The sequence below is a fragment of the Dasypus novemcinctus genome, chromosome 28 (genome assembly GCF_030445035.2).
Source record: "Dasypus novemcinctus isolate mDasNov1 chromosome 28, mDasNov1.1.hap2, whole genome shotgun sequence".
NCBI lineage: Eukaryota > Metazoa > Chordata > Mammalia > Cingulata > Dasypodidae > Dasypus > Dasypus novemcinctus.
The window spans coordinates 7,137,429-7,155,478 of NC_080700.1; positions in this window are offsets into that span (position 1 = coordinate 7,137,429).

Consider the following 18,050-nt stretch of genomic DNA (forward strand, 5'->3'; position numbering starts at 1 on the left):
ATGTAGAATAAATATTAATTTAGAAAGAATAAGGTAAAAATATATAGGGGTATCAAAAAATTAACAAATGCAAAAGCTTTGTTTTTGATATTTTGCTTTCCATCACTGCAAAAAGTGTTGCCCTGTATTCGAATTGACAAGGCAACTTCTTCCATCTTTTCCTCAGTGTCTATGTCCTTTCTTTTTCTTTTTTTCCTAATATTAAGCTTATCTTCACAAAAGTTTTAGATCACAGTAATTCATATATACAATATTCAGCACCACATACCCAAGATAAAACCCTTTTCTCTTCCACAGCAATAATCTTTTGACCTATTCATACTATATTTACTGAAACTGATGTACAGATATTGAGACAATAGCTTTCAAACAAGGTAATATTTGGGTTTACATTGTGGTTTATATTTTAGACTATACAATTTTCTAAATTTTTAGTTATCTTAAGTTTTATATTATGATTTACATTTTAGCCTATCAGCCCCTATATATTTTTGGTGTAGCTTTACATGTCTTATATCCATCCTTGCATACTTTTGTGGCACACTTCTATTGCCCACAAAGTTACATAGGTTCCATCTATTCAATACCCCTTTCCCCCTCCCTTCAGGGTCCACACTGACAGACAATCTTCATTGCTTGAAGGGCCATGTTCAGAGATACTTGCAACGGTGCTGAGGGCTTGACATGCTTAAATGCCCTAATGCATTGGGAGCCACCCCTTCTCTCTAGAGATACAATTCCCTCTATTTGAGAACGTGAGCCCTCCCCAGGATGTGGGTATACCTTCACTCCCATTATATGGGTCTCTATCCAATGATATAACCCACTATGGAAAAATGAGCACTCACACACTACCTAGAAGCCTATCCTGTGTCAGATTATCCCCTTTAAGCATCTTAAACAGGTAAACTTTCTTATAATATTTTTGAAAGTTTTCTCAGCATTATACTCTCAACCAAATACCTGATAATCTCCTAAATTCGTATGTCCCCCCACTCTCCCCCAATTACCCATCCTCCCAACCCTAGTCCTCCTCAAGCCCCACCCAAAGGTAACCTTATTTCCCCATTTTATCCCTTCCTTGTACAAATACTTACCTCCAGCTTATCATAGTTTTCACCCATGTAGGTGACAGCTTACATCCTTGCTCTATCCCCCAATTTCTTTTAAGCCTATCATCCAGTCTCTAGCTCTCTGAGGCAGCTTGGTTTACTTAATTCATATCATTGAGGACATGTAGTATTTGTCCTTCAATGCCTGGGTTGCTTCACTCAACATAAGGTTCTCAAGATTCATCCATGTTATCACGTGTGTTTGTAGTGTATTCATTCTTAAAGCTGAGTAGTATTCCATTGTATGTATATACCACATTTTATTTATCCATTCATCTGTTGATGGGCGTTTGGGTTGATTCCAAATTTTGGCAATAATGAACAATGCTGCTATGAACATTGGTATGCATATATCGGTTTGTGTCCTTGCATTCAGTTCTACTGGGTATATACACAGCAGTGGCATTTCTGGGTCATATGGCAAATCTATAGCTAGTTTTTTGAGAAACCACCAAACTGTCCTCCAGAAAGGCTGGATCCCTCTGCATTCCCACCAGCACTGGATGATTATTCCCATTCCCCCGCATCCTCTCCAGCATTTGTAGTCTTCTTTGTTTTTCATAGCTGCCAATCTTATGGGAGTAAGATGATGTCTCATTGTAGTTTTGATTTGCATTTCCCTAATAGCTAGAGATTTGGAGCATTTTTTCATGTGCTTTTTGGCCATTTGAATTTCTTCTTTGGAGAAGTGTCTGTTTAAATCTTTTTCCCATTTCTCAAATGAGTTGTTTGTCTTTTTATTTTCGAGATATAGAAGTTCTTTATATATGCAGATTATAAGTCTCCTATCAGATATATGGTTGCCAAATATTTTCTCCCATTCTGTACTCTTTTTTCACTTTCTTGACAAACTCCTTTGAGGTGCAGAAGGCTTTAATTTTGAGGAAGTCCCACTGATCTATTTGTTCTTTAGCTTTTCGTGCTTTTGGTGTGAAGTTCATGAAGCCATTTACTATTACAAGGTCCTGTAGATGCTTCCCTACACTGCTTTCCAAAGTATTTATGGTCTTGGCTCTTATATTTAGGTCTTTGATCCAACTTGAGTTGATTTTTGTATAAGGTGTGAGATGGTAATCCTCTTTCATTCTTTTACATATGGATATCTAGTTCTCCAGGTACCATTTGTTGAATAGGCCATTCCTTCCCAACTGAGAGGGTCTTGTGGCTTTATTGAATATTATATGACTATACACATCAGGATCTTTATCTGAACTCTCAACTCGGTTCCAATGGTCTGTGTGTCTCTCCTTGTGCCAATACCATGCTTTTTTCACTACTGTAGCTTTGTAGTATGTTTTAAAGTCAGGTAGTGTGATTCCTACAATTTTGTTTTTCTTTTTCAATATGTCCTTGGCTATTCAAGACCTCATTCCTTTCCAAATAAATTTCATAGCAAGTTTTTCTAGTTCCTTAAAGAATGCTGTGTTCACTTTTATTGGTATTGCATTGAATGTGTAGGTCAGTTTTGGTAGGATAGACATCTTAATAATATTTAGTCTTCCTATCCATGCACAGGGAATATTCTTCCTTTTATTTAGATCTTCTTTGATTTCCTTAAACAGTCTTGTGTAGTTCTCTGTGTATTAGTTTTTCATATCTTTAAATTTATTCCTATGTTTTTGATTTTTTCATTTACTATTTTTTTATTGTCAATCTTTATATATTTTCTAAATACTTCCAATATAATATATAACATATTAAATATTACTTTTGCCACAATTATGTAAATGAACAGGTATTTTACTTTAGCAGTATAGAAGAAACTACTTTCTCCAGTATTTTATGAAAACTAAGAGTTTGCAATGCAATCAAGATTATCTTTCCATACCACCACTTTAACATGCAGATTGAGGTGGCCTCTGACAGATTTCCTTGCTATCAAGTTACCTTTCATTATTAATATCAATTTACATTTCTAATAATGGGTTCCTGGAATTAGTCATTTAAATGTTTCAGTTTAGAAGATGTTTTTTCAAACTTCATATAATTTACCCTAACCACACGGAATGGATATTTCACATTAAAACAAAGCTTATTAAATTACAATTAGGGAGGTATATGTAGCTCAAGTGACCGGGCTCCCATCTACCATATAGGAGGCCCCAGCTTCAATTCCCAGGGCCTCCTGGTAAAGGCAAACTGGCCAGAGCACCATAGAGCTGAAAGTCCACTGACATGGAGAGCTGATAGCCCACATGGCAGAGAGCTGACAGCCCATGCTGCGCACAGCTGGTGCAGCAAGGTGACACAACAAAGTGAGACATAGAGGAGAGACACTGAGAGATGCAGCAGACTGGGGAGATGAGGCAGTGTGTGCAACTGAATGACTCTCTCCCACATCAGAGTTCCTGGGATGGGTTCCCAGAGCCTCTTAAAGAAAAGACACGGGGATGGCAGACTTGGCCCAGTGGCTAGGGCGCCCATCTACCACATGGGAGGTCACGGTTCAAATCCCGGGCCTCCTTGCCCCATGTGGAGCTGGCCATGTGCAGCGCTGATGCGGGCAAGGAGTGCCGTGCCACACAGGGGTGTCCCCTGTGTAGGGGAGCCCCACACACAAGGAGTGCGCCCCATAAGGAGAGTCACCCAGCGTGAAAGAAAGTGCAGCCTGCCCAAGAATGGCACCCCACACATGGAGAGCTGACACAGCAAGATGATGCAAGAAAAAGAAACACAGATTCCCATGCCACTGACAACAACAGAGGTGGAAAAAGAAGAAGATGCATTACCAGGTGCAATGGACGTGTCACGATGATGGGAGAGAGCGCCGCTGCGGGGGGAGTGGGGGGCGGGGGCGGCAGGCCTGAATGGGACCCCACACCTTTTGAATGTAATATTTAAAAAAAAATAATAAAATAAAATAAATAAAAAAATTTTTTAAAAAAAGAAGATGCAGTGAATGGGCATAGAGAACAAACAACTGGTGTGGGCGGATGGGCAAGGGAAGGGGAGAGAAATAAATAAATATATTTTTTTTTAAAAAAGAAAAGACACAGGAAGCAGATACGAGTGCAAAACCAAAAAAGGTGGGGGGAAGAAATAAATCTTTTTTTAAAAAATTACAATTAGCAACCAATGACGTTTACTTTATTCATTGAAGAGAGGGCAGATCTACATTTCCTCCTTTTAACTTAATTCCATTAAACATGAATTTGGAATTTCGTTGTCTTAAAGACTTAATATAATATTAATTTATTTAATTGTCATTCTATAAAGGTAGGGAGATTACACCTAAATTAAATAAAATTGAAATCATTATAGTTTATTCCAGGAATGTTCTTTTTTTTTTTTTTTTGCTCTGTTTACTGTAAGGATTTTTTTTCCCTCTTTTTTTTTAATTGATTTTGTAAAAATATTACATTTAAAAAAATATATGAGGTCCCACTCAACCCCACCACCCCTACCCCATCACTCCCCCCCCTAGCAACACCCACCCCCACCATCACAACACATCCGTGCACCCGGCAAGTACATCTCTGGGCATCTCTGCACCTCATGGTCAATGGTCCACATCATGGCCCATACTCTCCCCCATTCCATCCAGTGGGCCCTGGGAGGATTTACAATGTCCGGTGATTGCCCCTGAAGCACCATCCAGGGCAACTCCAAGTCCCAAAGGCGCCTCCACATCTCATCTCTTCCTGCCATTCCCTATACCCATCAGCCACCATGTCCACTTTACCCACTACAGTGCCACCTTTTCTCTGTGGACATTGGATTGGCTGTGTCTGTTGTACCTCTATGTCAAGAGGAGGCTCAGATTCCACAAGGATACTGGATGCAATCCTCCTGCTTTCAGTTGTAGGCACTCTAGGCTCCATGGTGTGGTGGTTGTCCTTCTTCAACTCCATCTTAGCTGAGTGAGGTGAGTCCAATAAATCAGATTGCAGGAGCTGGAGTCTGTTGAGGCTCAGGGCCTGGCTATCATATTGTCAGTCCAGAGATTCAAATCACCCAAATATATCTTAAACCCCAACACCAACTACAATTCCAGTAAAGTAGCATAAAAGTCTTATGAAAAGAGATCCCATCTGAGTCCAGTTTCATCACATAGAAACACCATCTCCAAAGAAGGGCCATCTGACATGGCAGTGAACCCCATGTGCCATGACCATAGAACCCGTGGGTCTCTTTAGCCCTCCAAGGAACCAATACCTGGGGATTGTATCTACTTTATCTGTCTCTTAGACTCTGCTCAGTTGGGCATAAGGACAATCCTTCTGACAGCCTCCAGACTCTTTTTTAGAGACTTGTAGCCATGTAAACTCATTTCTCATTTCTTTTCCCCATTACCTTAGGTCAAACAGCATTTTAAAGTCATGTTATTATGTGTAGACAGGGATATTCTGCTGATCCACATCGAACCTTCAATTCAAGGTCATTTTCCAGTTGCATCATCAGTTGGTAGTTGATAGTGATCCCTCGGTGCCAAGGAGGCTCATCCCCGGGTGTCATGTCCCATGCTGGGGGGAAGGCATTGCATTTACATGCTGAGTTTGGCTTCGAGACTGGCCACATTTGAGTAACATGAAGGCTGTCAGGAGGAAATTCCCAGGCACAGTGCTGCTCTAGGCTTTGTTCTTATTCAGGCATATAGGCTCACAAGCATAGTCATTAGTATCAGGGGCTCACTGTTGGACCCTCACTCCTTCCCGGTCCTTGCTGCTGCACCTGGGGGACTGCTGCTGCTCCCCTAGGGACCATGACTGAGAACCCCCATCCAGGAACCCAGTACCCCCCCAGCTGTAGTTTTTAATTGTTGCCACAATGAGTATATCCAAACATTACCATGCCGCCTGGATATATGCCCTGTATAGCTCCCTGTCAGCCATATATCACCTGTCAATAGTATCCTATACCAGTATTCCTCCGCTGCCATTGTTGAACCACTCTGTGATCCAGAACTTCCTGAAAATTGAAGCCCAATATAATGTCAAGATCCTTTACTAGCAAAATGGCATATAGCAATGGGTTTAAAGGTTATATATAGAATACGTGTTGATTTGGAAAAGTTCTACATCCTATCTTTTTCTTTTTCTTTTATTTTTTTCCCTAATTATTGAACTTCTCTTCACAAGAGCCCTAGACCACAGCAATTCATATATACAATATACAGCACTCCCACACATCCACCACAAAACCTTTTCCCTTCCACAGCGATACTCTTACAACCTATTCACATCATATTTACTTAAAGTGATGTACAGAGTCTGAGACAATAGCTTCCAAAGAAGGTGACATCTGTGCTTACATTGTGGTGCATACTTTAGGATATACAGTTTTCTAAATTGTTAGTTATCCTATGTTTTACATTATGGTTTACATTATCAGTCTGTCGTCCCCTATATGTTTATGGTGTAATATTACATGTTTTATATCCATCCTTGTGTATGCTCGTGAAACTCCTCTCTTACCCCACATTTACCTTGGTTCCACACATTTAACATCCATTTTCCCATCCTCTTGGTGCTCACAGTGACAGCCAACCTCCGTTTCCCGAGGAGCCATGTCCAGAGATACTTGCAACAGTGTTCAGGGCCTAACTTGCTCAACTGCCCCAATGCCTTGGGAGCCACCCTTTCTCTCGGGAGATACAGTTCCCTCTATTTGATGGCATTAGTCCTCCCCAAGATGTGGGTCCACCCCCATTCTCACTACTTGGGTGTCTACCCAATGGTACCACCCACTCTGGCAAAATGAGCCTTCAGACATTCCCCAGGAGCCCGTCCCACATCAGACCATCCCCTCCAAGTATCCTAAACAGGTAACCCTCTTAATTATATTTTGATACGATTTTCTCATCATTTTACTCTCAACCAACACCTGACGCTCTCCTATGTTCATATGCTGCCCCTCCCTCCCCCCACTTTTTGGGCAATATTACCCATCCACCCATTCCCAGCCCCCCTCAAACTGGCAAAGCACCACCCAAAGGCAACCCCTTGCCCCCAATTTATCTCTTCTTTGTGTTCATACTTACCGCCAGCTCATCATAAATTCCACCCCTGCAGACGTCGGCCCACATCCTTCCTCCACCCCCTGATTTCCTGTAAGCCTGTCGTTCAGTCTCTAGCTCTCTGAGGCAGCTTGCTTATTTCATATCATTGAGGTCATGTAGTATTTGTCCTTCAATGCCTGGGTTGCTTCACTCAACATAAGGTTCTTGAGATTCATCCATGTTATCACATGTATTTGTAGTGTATTTGTTCTTAAAGCCGAGTAGTATTCCATCATATGTATATACCACATTTTGTTGATCCACTCATCTGTTGATGGGCATTTGGGTTGATTCCAACTTTTGGCGATTGTGAACAATGCTGCTATGAACATTGGTGTACCTATATCGGTTTGTGTCCTTGTTTTCAGTGCTGCTGGGTTTATACCCAGCAGTGGTATTGCTGGGTCATATGGCAAATCTATGGTTAGTTTTTTGAGAAACCGCCAAACTGCCCTCCAGAATGGTTGGATCCTTCTGCATTCCCACCAGCAGTGGATGAGTGTTCCCCTTTCTTCACATCCTCTCCAGCATTTGTATTCTTCTGTTTTTTCATAGCTGCCAATCTTATGTCTGTAAGATGCTATCTCTTTGCAGTTTTGATTTGCATTTCCCTGAGAGCTAGAGATTTGGAGCATTTTTTCATGTGCTTTTTAGCCATTTGTATTTCTTCTTTGGAGAAGTGTCTGTTTAAATCTTTTTCCCATTTTTTAAATGGGTTGTTTATCTTTTTATTTTCAAGATATAGGAGTTCTTTATATATGCAAGTTATGTCTCTTATCAGATATATGGTTGCCAAATATTTTCTCCCACTGTGTGGGCTCCCTTTATACTTTCTTGACAAACTCCTTTGAGGTTCAGAAGGCTTTAATTTTGAGGAAGTCCCATTTATCTATTAGTTCTTTTGCTGCTCGTGCTTTTGATGTGATATTCATGAATCCATTTCCTATTACAAGGTCCTGTAGATGTTTCCCTACACTCCTTTCCAAGGTTTTTATGGTCTTGGCTCTTATATTTAGGTCTTTGATCCATCTTGAGTTGATCTTTGTATAAGGTGTTAGATGGTAATCCTCTTTCATTCTTCTACCTATGGCTATCCAGTTCTCCAGGCACCATTTGTTGAATAGGCCACTCTCTCCCAGTTGAGAGGGTTTGGTGGCCTGGTTCTATATCAGAGCTTTCAATTCAATTCCATTGATCTGTGTGTCTCTCCTTATGCCAATACCATGCTGTTTTCACTACTGTAGCTTTATAATATGTTTTGAAGTCAGGAAGTGTGATTCCTCCAATTTTGTTTTTCTTTTTCAATATGTCATTGGCTATTCAGGGTGTCTTTCCTTTCCAAATAAATTTCATAGTTAGTTTTTCTAGTTCCTTAAAGAAGGCTGTGTTGATTTTTATTGGGATTGCATTGAATGTGTAGATCAGTTTTGGTAGGATAGACATCTTAATAATATTCAGTCTTCCTATCCATGAACAAGGAATATTCTTCCATTTATTTAGGTCTTCTTTGATTTCCTTGAACAGTCTTGTATAGTTCTTGGTGTATAAGTTTTTTACCTCTTTAGTTAAATTTATTCCTAAGTATTTGATTTTTTTATTTACTATTGTGAATGGTATTTGTTTCTTGATTTCCTACTGAACTTGCTCATTACTGCTGTACAGAAATGCTACTGATTTTTGCGCATTGATCTTATATCCTGTGACTTTACTAAACTCATTTATGAGTTTTAGAATCTTTGTTGTAGATCTCTCATGGTTTTCTATGTATAGGATCATGTCATCTGAAAATAATGAAATTTTGACTTCTTCCTTTCCAATTTAAATGCCTTTTATATCTGGTTCTTGCCTCAGTGCTTGAGCAAGTACTTCTAAGACAATGTTAAATAGGAGCAGAGACAATGGGCATCCTTGTCTTGTTCCTGAGTTTAGAGGGAAGGATTTTAGGATTTCTCCATTGTAAACAATGTTGGCTTTAGGTTTTTCGTATATACTCTTTATCATGTTCAAAAAATTTCCTTGTATTCCAATCTTTTGGAGTGTTTTTATCAAGAAAGGGTGCTGTATTTTGTCAAATGCTTTTTCTGTGTCTATAGATATAATCATGTGATTTTTTTTCCTTCCATCTGTTTATATGGTGTATTATGTTGATCGATTTTCTTATGTTGAGCCATCCTTGCATACCTGGAGTAAATCCCACTTGGTCGTGGTGTATAATTCATTTAATGTGTTGTTGAATACGATTAGCAAGTATTTTGTTAAGTTTTTTTGTGTCCAGGTTCATTAGAGAAATTGGTCTGTAATTTTCCTTTCTTGTGGTGTCTTTGTTTGGCTTTGGTACTAGGGTAATGTTGGCATCATAGAAGGAGTTCAGCAATGTTCCTTCTGTTACAATTTTTTGGAATAGTTTTAGCAGGATTGGTGTTAGATCTTTTGGAATGTTTTGTAGAATTCACCTGTGAAGCCGTCTGGCCCTGGGCTCTTCTTAGTTGGGAGATTTTTAATGACTGATTCTATCTCTCTGCTTGTGATTGGTTTGTTAAGATCATCAATTTCTTCTTTTGTCAATATGGGCTGCTTATGTGATTCTAGGAATTTGTCCATTTCCTCTAAATTGTCATTTTTGTTGGAATATAGTTTTTCAAAATATCCTCTTATGATAGTCTTTATTTCTGTGGGGTCAGTGGTGATATCGCCTTTCTCATTTCTTATTTTGTGTATTTGCATCTTCTCTCTTTTTTTCTTTGTTAGTCTCACTAAAGATTTGTCAATTTTGTTGATCTTCTCAAAAAACCAGTTCTTGGTCTTGTTAATCTTTTCAAGTGCTTTCTTATTTTCTATTTCATTTAGTTCTGCTCTTATCTTCGTTATTTCCTTCCTTCTTCTTCCTGTTGGGTTACTTTGTTGTTCTTTTCCTAATTCTTTCAAATGTGCAGTTAGTTCTTCAATTTTTGCTCTTTCTTCTTTTTTGATATATGAACTTATGGCTATAAATTTCCCTCTCAGTACTACTTTTGCTGCATCCCATAAATTTTGGTATGTTGTGCTATCATTATCACTTGTTTCAAGGTAGTCATTGATTTCTTTTGAGATTTCCTCTTTGACCCACTGTTTTTCTAAGAGTGTGCTGTTGAATTTCCAAATCGTGGTGTGAAACCTGGGCCTCTGTCCCTTGCAAATTTCCAGCTTGACTCCACTGTGGTCAGAGATATTGTTTTGTATGATTTCCATCTTTCTGAATTCATTGAGCCTTTCTTTGTGGCCTAACATATGGTCTATCTTGGAGAATGATCCATGTGCACTTGAGAAAAATGTATATCCTGCTGTGTTTGGGTGTAATGATCTATATATGTCTATTAGATCCAGCTCCTCTAAAATATTGTTCAAATGTTTTGTTTCTTTAGTGATTCTCTTTTGAGATGTTCTGTCCAAGGTGGATAGTGGTGTATTAAAATCCCCCACTATAATTGTAGATGCATCTATTGTTTCACTAATTTTTTCCAGTGTTTGCCTCACGTACTTAGAGGCACCCTTGTTAGGAGCATAAATATTTATGATTGTTCGATCTTCTTGACAGATTTTCCCTTTCACTAAAATGTAGTATCCTTCTTCGTCTCACAATTGTTTCACATTTAAAGTCTATTTTGTCTGATATTAATATAGCTACTCCTGCCTTTTTTTTGGTTATTGTTTGCTTGTATGATTGCTTTCCGCCATTCACTTTCAATCTCCATGCGTCTCTGGGTCTAAGATGTATCTCCTGTAGACAGCATATGGATAGGTTATATTTCCTTATCCAATGTCCCAGTGTGTATCTTTTGATAGGTGAGTTTAATCTGTTGACATTCAGTGTTATTACTTTCAAGGAATTATTTGTGTTAGCCATATTTTGATTGGATTTGTGTTTGTCATATTTTGTTTGTATTTTTTCCCTTCTATTTTTGTCTTTTTTTGTTGCTTTTACACTCTCCTCCAACTCTGCCTCTCCTGTTTTTTCCTTTCTTCCTGCTGAACTCCCTTCAGAATTTCTTGAAGGGGAGGTTTCTTGTTGGTATACTCTTTCAGTTTCTATTTATCTGTGAATATTTTGAACTGTCCATCATGTTTGAATGCTAGTTTAGCTGGATAGAGTATTCTTGGTTGGAAATTTTTTTCTTTTAGTACCTTGCCTATATCATACCACTGCCTTCTTGCCTCCATGGTTTCAGATGAGAAATCACACTTAATCTTATGGAGCTTCCCTTGTATGTGATGGTTTTCTTTTCTCTTGCTGCTTTTAGTATTTTCTCTTTGTCTTGATCATTGGATAATTTGACAAGTATATGTCTTGGGGTGGGCCTGTTGGGGTTTATGACTAGTGGAGTGCGCTGTGCTTCTTGGATATGTACATCTGTCTCTTTCAGTAGATTTGGAAAGTTTTCAGCCACTATTTCCTGCAACACTCCTTCTGACCCCTTTCCCTTCTCTTCTCCTTCTGCAATGCCTATAATATGTATGTTTGAGCATTTTGCATTGTCATTCAGGTCCCTAAGTCCTAGCTGGATTTTTTCTATCTTTTTTATCAACCCCTTCTACTATCTGCTTGATTTCTGATGTACTATCTTCCACATCACTAATTCTCTGCTCTGCCTCTTCTTGTCTGCTGATATTTGCTGCAAGTGTATTTTTGATTTCTTGGACTGTGGTGTTCCTTCCCATCACATCTGTCATCTTTTTGTGCATGTCTGCAATTTCCCCTCCAAGTGTTGTCTTCATATTGTTAACCTCTTTCATTACTTCATCAAATTTATCGGTGATAAATGTTCTGAGATCTTTCATTGCTTGTGCGAAGTTCTGCTCCCCTTCCTGATTTTTGGTTTGTTGATTGGATTCAGCCATGTTTTCCTGATTACTGGTTTGCTTTGTAGATTTTTGTTGCTGTCTGGTCATCATATTATCTTGATGGGTTTAATCAGTTTCTTAGCTTCTTTGTCTACTCTTGGAGATTAATTAGCTGTTGTTTTTGCGTAAGTGTTATATCTTCTCTTTGTCACTTTGTTTTTCTTTTTCTAATTTCTTGTTGCTGGTTAAGTTCACTTTAAAGGAAAGTATTAGTGCTGGGGAAAGGCAATTGTGTAAGCAAGGAAAAAGTGTAAAGTGTTATTAGTGATATATGTTAACAAAGCAAGAATATGACATCTGGGAGGATGGAGGTTAGATTCATGTAAATTGTGTAGAGTTATAGCAGTATGTAGAGTACCTATTATGAGGTAGATGACTGAATATGGGAGGAATATGGTATGAGCTAAAAAGCTATTGTTTTCGTGAGAGAGGGAAAGAGAAAAGAAAGGTAATAGTTTCAAGAGTGGATACCAGACAGAAAACAAAACAAAGGTATTAGAAATTAAGAGTTAGACACTTTGTGGATCAAAGAAAGGGAGGTGGGAGGTGAATATAGGAGAGACAGTAGATGATGGCGGATATCAAGATGTAGGGGTAAGGGGATAGTGTAGGTAGCCTAAATCAGTTCACAAAGAAATGAAGCAGTGGAGGATGAGAAAACCCAGCAAATGTGAGGTGTTCCCTGCCGCACCTATTGTATAATTGAGTTAAAATAAACTAAGTAGAAAAGGAGGGACAAGAGGGAGAGAGAAACAGAAAAAGAAATGAAAAAAAAGAAAGAAGTGAAGAAAGGAAGAGAGAAAAAGGGGGTGGACAAAGGGTGGGGAACAGGTAGGGGGAAGAAAAAAACAGAAATACACGAACACAATTGCAACATCAACTACAGCAACAACAAGAAAGAAAAAAAAAACCTAAACAACTGAATAAATAAAAGACTTTGGGGGATACGCTGGGAGAAAAGACTAGGGGATAATGCAATATTAGCAATCAGGACATTAAAAAAAGTAAAAATATAAGATAAAATGAAAATAAAAACAAAACAAAATGAAACAATAAAGAAAAAATGCAAACGTTGAAGGCTAGGGAATTCAAGTACCTCAGATGGACCTCAGGTGTGATGGATTCAGGGGTGAAAAGTCTGAGATATTGAAGGCTCAAGAGGTGTGAGAATCTGGGTTGTGGGCCACCAGAGTTTAGGGGATTCAGACCCAGCAACCTCAAATCTGGTCAACAGGAAGTCTAGGAGCCCTGCAGTGTAACACAGCCCTCAGGGATCCCTGCTGCTGGGTGTGAGCCCTATGGGGGAAGTCAGATCCGCAAACTCTATGTCTGAACCCTGCAATTCACTTACTCACTAGGGTTTATTTGTGTGGATATATCGTCAATTCAGCTTTTGGACAGCTCCCACCCTGTGTTCCCACAAAACGGCCACGTGAGGGCGCCTCTACACTGCAGCCAATTTAATGATGCAGATCCGAAGCCTGGCCTGTGGGTTGGGCTCTAGTTGGAAATGCTGAAAACAGATTCCAAAACTGGAATTCCCAAGCTTCGCAAAATATTCCTCACTCGGCTTCCAGACGTGTCCCCCTCCCTCGCTGCACCCTGTAATGACCTCCCAATTACGTCTCTTTATTGCCAGCAATCTAATTCCATTGCAGATCGGCAGCCAGGCTTGTGGGGGCGGGGCTCCAGGTGGAAGCGCTATTGTTTGTGTCCACAATAAAAAATTCCCCCGATTCACAACAAAACACCGTCTGTCTCCCCAAATCAATCCGCAAAGGTGTCCCATCCCATCAACCCCCTAACAGCCTGCCCAGGACTTGCGAACTCCCCAGCACTGCAGAGCCACCAAAAAGTGGAGCCTCCGCACCAGTACCGTGGCTCCACCCACCCCCAAAGAGGGAGCAACCCGTGTGCAGGTCTCACCTCTGTGCAATAGATCCCAAATTATATCTTATAGACCAATCCTCTCCATTACCTTTCCACCAAATTGATGTCCAGACACTTCCTGCCCTGCAAATATCCCAAAAAAGCCCGGCCTTGGAGAACCTCCAGTGGCGCCCAGCCGCCTCTTCCCAGGAGAGACCGCAAGGCAAGTTCACTCAGCCACCATCTTGCTTCCTCTTCATTTACTATTGTAAATGGTATTTGTTTCTTAGTTTCCTCCTGAGCTTGCTCATTATTGGTGCACAGAAATGGTACTGATATTCGTGCATTGATCTTATAACATGCATCTTTACTAAAGTCATTTATGAGTTCTAGAAGCTTTGTTGAAGACCTCTCAGGGTTTTCTATGTATTGGATCATGTCATCTACAAATAATGAAATTTTGACTTCTTCCTTTCCAATTTGAATGCCTTTTGTATCTAGTTCTTGCCTCAGTGCTTGAGCAAGTACTTCTAAGACAATGTTAAATGGAAGAGTTGATAGTGGGCATCCTTGTTCCTGATCTCAGAGGGAAAGATTTTTACAATTTCACCATTGTAAACAATGTTGGCTGTGGGTTTTTCATATATATTCTTTATCATGTTCAGAAAATTTCCTTGTTTTCCAATCTTTTGCAGTGTTTTTATCAGGAAAGGGTGCTGTACCTTGTCAAATGCTTTTTCTGCATCTATAGATATAATCATGTGATTTTTTTCTTTCAATCTGTTTGTATGTTGTATTGCATTGATTGATTTTCTTTTGTTGAACCATCTTTGCATACCTGGAATGAATCACACTTGGTTATACTGTATAATTCTTTTATTGTGTTTTTGAATGCAGTTAGCAAATTTTTTGTTGAGGATATTTGTGTCTAGGTTCATTAGAAAAATTGGTCTGTAATTTTCCTTTCTTGTGGTGTCTTTGTTTGGCTTTGGTACTAGGATAATGTTGGCATCATAGAATGCATTATTTAATGTTCCTTCTGTTTCGATTTTTTGGAAGAGTTTCAGCAGGATTGGCGTTAGTTCTTTCTGGGATGGTTTGTAGAATTCAACTGTGAAGCCATCTGGTTCAGGGATCTTCTTAGTTGGGAGGTTTTTAAAGACTGATTCTATCTCTTTACTTGTGATTGGTTTGTTGAGAGCATCAATTTCTCCTTTCATCAATATAGGCTACTTATGTGTTTCTAGGAATTTATCCATTTCCTCTGAATTGACATTCTGGTTGGAATATAGTTTTTCTAAGTAACCTCTTATGATAGTCTTTATTTCTGTGAGGTCAGTGGTGATATCTCCTTTCTCATTACTTAATTTGCATATTTGCATCTTCTCTCTTTTTTTCTTTGTTAGTCTTGCTAAGAGTCTGTCAATTTTATTGATCTTCTCAAAGAACTTGCTCTTGGTTTTGTTTATCTTAATAAATGCTTTCTTATTTTCTATTTTATTTAGCTCTACTCTTATCTTTATTCTTTCTTTCTTCTTCCTGTGGGGTTACTTTGTTGTTTCTTTACTAATTCCTCCAAAAGTGCAGTTAGTTCTTCAATTTTTGCTCTTTCTTCTTTTTTGATCTATGAATTTATGGCTATAAATTTCCCTCTCAGTACTACTTTTGCTGCGTCCCATAAGTTTTGGTATGTTGTGTAATCATTTTCATTAGTTTCAAGGCAGTTATTAATTTATTTTGAGATTTCGTCTTTGACCCACTGTTTTTATAAGAGTGTGTTGTTTAATTTCCATATTGGTGTGAAATCTGGCCCTCTGGCCCTTACAGATTTCCAGCTTCAATCCACTGTGGTCAGAGATGTTATTTTTTATGATTTTGATCTTTCTGAATTCATTGAGCCTTTCTTTGTGGTCTAGCATATGGCCTATTTTGGAGAATGATCCATGTGCACTTGAGAAAAATGTATATTCTGCTGTATTTGGGTGTAATGATTGTATATGTCTATTAGGTCCAGCTCCTCTAATATACTGTTCAAAGTTTTTGTTTCTTCATTGATTCTCTTTTGAGATGTTCTGTCCAAAGTTGATAGTAGTGTATTAAAGTCCCCCACTATAATTGTAGAGTCACCCATTTTTTCATTTAGTTTTTCCAGTGTTTGCCTCATGTATTTGGAGGCACCCTTGTTAGGAGCATAAATATTTATGATTGTTTATTCTTCTTGAAAGATTGTCCCTTTCACTAATATGTAATATCCATCTTTGTCTCTCACAATTGTTTTGCATTTAAAGTCTATTTTGTCTAATATTTATATAGCTACTGCTACCTTTTTTTGATTATTGTTTGCTTCTAAGGTTGTTTTCCAGTCATTCACTTTCAACCTCCTAGAATCCCTGGATCTAAGATGTGTTTCATGTATACAGCATAAGATGGGTCATATTTCCTTATCCAATCTTCCAGTCTGAATCTTTTGACACGTGAGTTTAATTGATTGACATTCATTGTTATTACTTTCAAGGAATTATTGATGTTAGCCATATTTTGATTGGACTTCTGTTTGTCATATTTTGTTTGTTTTTTCCTTCTCTTTTTGTCTTTTTTGATGCTCTTACATTCTCCTCCAACTCTGCCTGTCCTGTTTTTTTCTTTCTTCCTGCATACCTCCCTTTATTATTTCTTGAAGGGCAGGGTTCTTGTTGGCATACTCATTTAACTTCTGTTTACCTGTGAATATTTTGAACTCTCCATCATTTTTGAATCCCAGCTTAGCTCAGTAGATTATTCTTGTTTGGAAATTTTTTTTTCTTTTTGTACCTTGACTATATCATTCCACTGCCTTCTTGCCTCCATGGTTTCAGATGAGAAATCAGCACTCAATCTTATGGAGCCTCCCTTGTATGTGATGATTCTCTTTTCTCTTGCTGCTTTAAGAATTTTCTCTTTGTCTTGAGCTTTGGATAATTTGACAAGTATATATCTTGGGGTCGGCCTGTTGGGATTTATGTTGTTTGGGGCACGTTGTGCTTCCTGGACATGTACATCCATCTCCCTCAGTTGATTTGGGAAGTTTTCAGTCATTTTTCCCTCCAACACCCCTTCTGTCCCCTTTCCCTTCTCTTCTCCTTCTGGGATGCCTATAATATGTATGTTTGTGTGTTTTGCATTGTCATTCAGGTCCCTAAGTCCCAGCTGGATTTTTTCTATCTTTTTATCAATCAGTTCTACTATTATTTGATTTCCTATATACTGTCTTCCATGTTTCTAATTCTCTCCTCTTCCTCTTCCAGTCTGCTGCTATTTCCTGAGAGTGTATTTTTTATTTCTTGAACTGTGGTGTTCATCACCATTGTGTCTTTTATCTTTTTGCATATGTATGCAATTTCTTCCATATTCTCTCCAAGTGTTTTCTTCATATTGTTTATCTCTTCCTTTAGTTCATTAAGTTGGTCTCTAATATCTGTTTTGAGATCTTTAATTACTTGTCTGATGTTCTGCTCCCCTTCCTGGTTTTTAGTTTGTTCATTGGATTCAGGCATGTTTTCCTGATTATTGGTTTGGTTTGTAGTTTTTTGTTGCTGTCTAGTCACCATTTTATCTTGACAGGTTTAATTAGTTCCTTAGCTTTTTTGTCTAGTCTTGGGGATTAATTAGTTGTTGTTCATGCATAAATGTTATGTCTTCTCTTTGTCACTTTGTTCTTCTTACTCTATTTTCTTGTTGCTGGCTAAGTTCACTTTGAAGGAAAATATTAAGGCAAGGGAAAGCAAAATGAGTAAGAAAAGAAAATATATAAAGTAGTATTGATAATAAATATTGACAGAGCAACAATGTGAGATGTAGGAGAATGGATATTAGACTCATGTAAGTTGTTTAGATTTATAGCAGTAAGTCGAGTACCTGTAATGAAGCAGTCAACTGAATATGGGGAGGCATATGGTATGAATTAAAAGATCAGTTTTTTCATGAGAGAGGGAAAGAGAAACAAAACACAATAATATCAAGAGTAGATAAAAGACAGAATACAGAATTTGTATTAGAAATAAAAAGTCAGACAATTTGGGGGCCCAAGTAAGGGAGGTTGAATGTAAGATAAACAGTAGATATTGGTGGATAGAAAGATGTAGGGGAAAGGGGATAGTGTAGGTGACCAAAATCAATACACATGGAAAAGAAGAAATGGAGGATGGGGAAACAGC